Here is a 7,211-nt window from a genome sequence, read left to right as displayed (position 1 = left end):
AAGCCAAAAATTTGTTTTATATTTTTTTCGAGTACATGTATTTTTTGGTGGTACGTATATCTGAATACGTGTTGTGCCCCTCCAAGTGTTCGTTATTTTTCCGTGCATGTCCGGATAAAATGACAAGCACTTCTGGACAAAATTTGGCAAGCAGAGAGGATCAGCGCCCAGGCTGGGGCGCTAAAGATTTCGGCGCCCAGCTGCGGGCGCTGAAAATTATTTCTGGGCGGATCTTTTTTGGTGCGCTAAATGCTTCTTTTTCTTTTTAGACTAACTTTTAAAGGCGCTTTGCAAAGTTTCTTTTTTATTATTTATTACTTTTTTGTACTTTTCATTTGTTTCCTTCTTTTTGTGTTTGTGACTCAAGACGGCTTGAAAGATGGGTTGAATGAGATAGGATAATTTGTATAGGTATTGGTCAAGCATGAGGATTACATCAACCAAGGCCAATGAATAGCATGGGGATAGCTCAAGGGTATATCAACAGGATGTATCCAAATAAGTTATATGGTCCTTGTGCTAATGGTGGTGTAAGAGCAGGTTTGGGCTTTGGAAATAATGGGTATGACGCACGTGTCAATGGTCGTGCGTGGTTTGCGGTTGACAACAAGTTCGAGAACAAGAGTCGAAGTAATGGTTTCTTGGGTTATGGTGATGAGAACATGGACGGGTTAAATGAGCTGAACAGGGGCCCCAGAGCGAAAGCGTCTAAGAACATAAGGATTGGAAAGGGTAGACATCGTAGAATTTTATGATTTGGATTGGTTGACTCAATTCTTTTCCTTCGTTTGCTTGGGTAAATTCCGCACTTTGGGAGGTACGGGCTAAGTATTTCATGGCTCGCTCTTTTCGCTCTCCCTTTTCTCTCTCTTTTTTAAGCATTTCGTGGCTTGCTCTTTTCGCTCTCCCTTTTCTCTTTCTATTTTTTCCTTTTTGCTTGGGATTTCTCCCCAACATAAATCCTTCAATCAATTTTTTATTTGGGCTAAAAGGTAGATGGTTGTGGTCTTTGAGTCACGAGGTGAGACTGAGTGAGCCTCGTTTGGTAGGCCTATAGTGGACCTTTAACTTTAGTAGGCCTAGGGTGGACCTTTAGCTTTAGTGGGCCTAGGGTGAACCTTTTAAATTGTCTTACTTTGCAAGCGTATTTAGTCGTTTCTTAAAATGTGCAAATAGCGTTGATTCAAAATGTTGTTTTTACCTTATTGAAATTTAACGAAAGAATTACATCGAAAATAATTGTTTGCTTCTTTTCAGATTCCAGTTTCTGGGATTTAATTCGAAGTTGTGATTTAGACTCAAACTTTCATTAATCTTTCTGATTATAACCCGTGTATGAATACAAGGAGGTGGCCTAGACTCAAAATAATGACATGGCGTAAGCCTATAATACTTGACCAAGCGACTCTCAGACTTAGGCTAATTGGACCATAACTTTCGTTGGTTGACACTTTAGATTTTAACCCTTGGGTGTTCATTTGTCATGCGCCATTTTGCTTAATGTTGGCAAGGTAGTTAATTGGGGAGATCGAATTTTTATTTTTGTAAGACTAGAATCATTAGTGCGGCTTCTCCCTTAGTGTGTATTGCTTTACCCCAATGGTAGCCTTATGGTATGCCGATTTGGGTATTTTAATGGTTGGTCATGTTGCATTCGTGGAAAATCTTTTAGTCCGTACTTAGTAGTATTTCAAGGAGCGAGTGGCTCGAGAGGACTATGATAGTCGTGACCCAATGTGATTATAAGCCTTGAGGCCATTAATTTTTTGCTAATGGTATTGACACCTTAGGTTCACTTTGGGGGTTGTGCGACCATGGGGGAATGATTTCCAGAATGTGACTGTTTCCATTTTGCAAATACTATATATTATTTTTATTGGTGAGAGAGAGTATTGAGGCCGTGGATTCTTAGCAAGGGATGACAATTACATATGGGTGCTCATTGATTTAAATGTTAGGAAGGGAGACTCAATATGGTTTAACCTTTTAACTTGCAGAACGACACCAAGCATTAGGACCGATTCTATGGATGAGACAACTAAGACTTAGGATTTGGATTGTATTTTGGCATAGCCTAGTCTAGACTCGGATTTATTTGAACATTTATTTTTTTCTTGAAGACTTTATTCGAACATTATTTTTTGAATATTTTGCCCATGTGACATTCAAGGTCGTTTAATTAGCATGCTCGGTTTTGGTGCCGAGCATTGTCGTCGTAGGAGGCCTAACAACGACACAAAGAGTTATTTATTTTTTTATTTTTTTGTCGCTTTTAGAGTCGAGTGCCTTTTCATATGCCCCTGCAGCAATTTTTACGAAAAGTTTTTTTTTACTACGTACATTTTTTCATGCGCGGGCACCGAGGCTGTTGTGCCTGACCAAAAGGCCAGGCAGCAACTTCAGCGCCCAGCAGTGGGCGTGAGAAATTTTGGCGCCCAGCCAGGGGCGTTGAAAATGCGTCCCTGGCTGGTTCTCGTTTTCTGTTGGCGTATACTTTTGTTTTTGCGACTTTAGTTTTGCGTGCTTGCCTTATAACGTCCTTTACGCGTTGTGCAGCGTTTGTGGGATTCGTTACAGGCCATCCCGAGCGTCGCTTATTTTTGTGGCGATCGTTCGGGCTTGCGGAACACGTATGTTGGTATAACTCTTTGGCCAATTGGTTTATGAATGTTTGGGTAATTTTTAAGGTCGTTGGTTTGCTAACATTATTATTCGTACGCACAATCATAACATAGTCACATAGTTCGCTACACATAACTACATTACAAACATGGATTTGAAAATTAAATAATGTCACGTAGTTCATGATAGGCTTCTATGGGTAGTTTATTTGCGCCTGGCTTGGTACCGCTTCTATCGTAGATCCAACACATGCCCCGGTCGAGGTAGTGTCTTCAACAGACGAATTTCGCCCAAGAGGCCAACCCGCAAGTGCAAGCCAAGGGGGCATGCAGGCGAGAGGGACCTAATGAGCGAGCGATTGGGTTCGGGATAGGTGTACTACCTGCACAAGTACCGAGGGGGCAACATGCGCGGCGTATGCACCCCCCTATTGGCGAAAAAAGGTATCCTTAGTCCCAACTCCCGAGGGAGCCGAGATTCGTTATGCGGTTCTGCCCGTTCACATTAATATGCTGATTTTCAGGTCGTCCCAACTTGATGGGGAAATAAACGCGGGGTAGGATCGTTTCACCCTTCGGCTATTTTGATTACCTACAAGCACGAGTATTTCCTTCACTATCCCCAGTGGAGTCGCCACTGTGAGGGGGTCGAAAAAGCACGAGGCTAATGCGTGACCTCGTCCCTCGTGGGTGTGACGATTCTTTTTATTCAATCAAGTGTAATTGGATTTCCTGTTAGTTTACACCCAATTGACTAGTAATATAGGAGTCGCCATTCAGTTTTTAACAACAATGAGAAAAACTGACAAAACCCGGTTATCGTGACATAAAGGGAGTGCAATTATGTTTGACCACGACGGCCGTAGGTTCCCTTGTGATCCCTGGTGTGGGGATCTCTCAACATACACCCGCAAGGTAGAGATTGAGGGTTCGGGGGACTGTAACTACCGAGAGGAGTACTTCGCTCGTCGATAACTCCAGAGGCAGGATATCCTTACTAGCTCAGCATAAATAATTGAAGGGACATGCGTTAATTATTAAACTAATCTGAATTGATTTTAGCAACATGGAACATATAATGCTAATTCGATCGTGATTATCTGATTTAAATAGCATTAAGGGACCTAGCATGATAATCCGATTTCCCAAAAATATTATATTTGTTAGGCGTGATAGAACAATCAGATTAGGTTAGTTTAACAGTTCATAAAAAGGGCGAGGAAAGCAGTTAAATCATCGAAAAGGGACACATTACGACGCACCCTTGAGAGGTGCGTCACGGTTCTCAGAAAACTAACCACTTTGACTTTGCTATTTCTCCTTTTTATTTAACGAATCTCAATTATGGGACAGGATACGTTCTGTTCGATTTATGGATCGATTGCGACAGAACGCGTGAACAATTTCGCAGCGAGAGGCTTAGGCTAAGGGTTGGAGTCAATACTCAGAATATAATTATGTGTTGTGTGTGTTTTTCTTTTCACGTCAAATTTAGGGGTCTATTTATAGGGAAGAGTTCGTGGAAAGATAGAATTACAGAGTTCTAATCCACAAAGAATTAGGAAAAAACACGTACCCAGGTATTTTCAGCGCCCAGGGCTGGGCGTCAAAGATTTCGGCGCCCAGCTCTGGGCGTTGAAAATAGGATCCAGGCAATTTCAGCGCCCAGGGCTGGGCGTTGAAATTGCTGTTTGGGCCGTTTCTTTGTCAGATTCGGACTCCTGAAATCCGTAGAGTTTGAGATTTAATCGAGTCTTTTAGTGCGTATCAATTTTATGACGGAATGCGTCTGGGCCCGTTACGAACTCTAGGCTCGTTAGAATTTTAATTAATACGTAACTCTTATTTCCGAATCATATTAGGAATACGATTCTCGCAGTTTTCTATCTCATTTAGGATTTATGTTGAAATGCAACACCTAATTCTGACAGGTTTCTATCCTTTATGATTTGCCACTTTTAGAAGCTACCTTTTACGGTAGTTACTATTTTTAGCAGGTTTCCATAAATAGCAGGTTTCGGGTGAAATGAAAAGGGGAATTGAGATTCGTTTATTTTATAGGAGATGCGTTGTCAAGTGGAGATTTATGTTTTCATCATCGAACCTTTCCCTTTCGGGAATGGGGACAAAAGTAGGTGTCTACAGCGGGCTGGGCGCAGCGTGCGAGCGAGAGAGAGAGAGAGAGACGAGGGCAGGGGTGTGCGCTGTGCACACGAAGCAAGGGAGACGAGCAAGGGGTGTGCGTGTCCGAAGGCACACATCAACAGCAGAGGCACAGCAGCAGCGCAGGGCACAACGAGTGCTCGCTGCGGGCTGCGGGCAAGAAAGGAGTGGGCGAGTGAGGGAGAGCAGCGCGCGCTGGTGCGTGAGGCCGAGCAGCAGCGACAGCCACGCAACAACGACGCAACAAGAGGAGGGCACGAGCACGAGGGCCCGATGGCCGTGCGAGTGTGCGGACGAGAGAGGAGAGGGAGTTGGAGTGAGGGGCAAGAAAAGGAAAAGAGGGCTTTATGAAATTTTAGGGGTTCATTTAATGATGAGGAGTCCTATTTATAGGCTCCCTATTTTCAATGGGCTAGGCTTAGGAAAATAGAATTGGGCTTGGGGAATTAAATGATTGGGCTAGCTTAGGACTTGAATTAAATTCTTTTGATTGGGCTCGTTTAATAAAATGAATTGGACTTTTCATTTAAAACCCGAACCTTTTTAAAATTACTTGCGACCCATTTAATTTCCCGACTCGAAAATTAAATTCGTTTCGTAATTAATTAAAATAATAAATATTCTAAGTAAATAAAATACATTTAAATATTATTTAAATGCGAAATAAATTCCAAAAATCGTAAAATGCTTTATAAATATAATAAAATATACTTATAAATATTATAAAAATACGAGGTATTACAGAGGCGGCAACAGTGCTGGTGGTCGCGGGTTGGGCGACACGGCTGGTGTTGGTGGTCGCGGGTGGTTGCAGGCAACGAAAGAGGAAGGTTGTGCGAAAAAAAGAAACAGGAAGTCGATTGAGGAGGAGAGCAAGAAAACGAACGAAAAAAGAAAAGGAAGGAGGAAAGGAAGACTACCGTGCGGTGGTCGGCGGTCAGGGGCTGCGCTAGCGGCGGAAAAGTGCTCGGCGACAGCAAAGTTCACGGAGGCTGCTGTGGTTCTCTGAGAAACCGAAACAAAGTGAGGAGGAGAAAGTCAAGGAGACCGAAAGAATAAGGAAGACGAGGGAGGAGGGGGAGGAGTACCGTACAGAGGGAACTGGTGAAGGAAATAATGCCCTTGGTCCAAGTATGCATTCAATGCTAAGTCTCATAAATGCGGTTCAGTATTTATTAATTATACAAGTTAATAATTCACTGAGATCAAGTGAACTGTATGCCTAGCTAGAGGCCGCTTCAGTTCAAGTGGAATTAATAAATCCACAGCTTACTCTTGACTGAACCCGTAGGGTCACACAAATAGTACGTGAACGGATCAAGTATTTAAGTGAATTAAATACTCCATTTATGGATATTCGGAATCGACGGATCTCGGTTCCAGTGGGAGCCGAAATGGTCAAAAGGCAAATTATGAATACTCCGGAAACAATGATATTGCCGGAAACAGAAATATAAATATTATCCAAGTCGTAGATGTTGCCGGAAATGGAAACATGGTACGTATCGGAAAATATTATCGGAAATGGAAATATTACCGGAATCGGAAATATTGCCGGAAACGGAAATATTGTCAGAATCGGAAATATTATCGAAATCGGAAAATACTTCCGGAATCGGAAATATTAAATATTTTTTCGAAACGGAAATTAATTCCGGAATCGGAAATATTAAATATTGTTCGAATCGGAAATGAATTCCGGAATCGGAAAATTAATCGGAAGCGCGTCGTACGAAATAAACATCGGACGAGCTTGTTAGACGCAAGGCCCAGCACGAAGCCAGGCCCGCGCATAGCAAGCCCAGCGCGCAAGGCAACGCAGCAGCAGCCAAGGCACGTAGGCCCAGTCAAGCAGCACGCAAGGCCAGGCCCAGCGCGCATGGCAACAGGCGCGCCCAAAGCTCGTGGGCTGCGAGCAGTTGTGGGCTGCAGCGCTGTGGGCTTCTCCGCGCGCGCATGGCCCGCGCCCCTTGTGGGTCGTGCGCGTGTGTGTGTTGAAGTTCGTGCATGCATCAAATCCTTAAGCAATTAGGATTAGATTAAAAGATTAATTTCCTAAAGTTACTAGTTTTAATTAATGTCTAATTCTAATAGGATTAGATTAATTGAAACCTGGTATACTTCTAATTCCATTATTCCAACCCTATAAATATGTGATGGCATTCACAATTTATAAACATATTATTCAAGTATTCACATAAGTTTTAAGGATTAAAACTAACATTAATTTGCCTCAAATTATTCGAATAACTTAAAACCTTAGGTGCAATTCTAGTTAATTAAATCTAAGGCGGATCCGAACATGCTGTGGACTATCTACGGAGGGACGACATTTGGAGTCCCAAACTTGTTCTTGTTCGGTTCGGGAGCAGCTAGGGAGGGCACGCTACAAAGAGTATGCATCCTAAATTATGCTAATTGTTATGT

Source organism: Spinacia oleracea, chromosome 2 (assembly GCF_020520425.1).
Source record: "Spinacia oleracea cultivar Varoflay chromosome 2, BTI_SOV_V1, whole genome shotgun sequence".
Lineage (NCBI taxonomy): Eukaryota > Viridiplantae > Streptophyta > Magnoliopsida > Caryophyllales > Amaranthaceae > Spinacia > Spinacia oleracea.
This window is presented reverse-complemented; position numbering follows the sequence as displayed.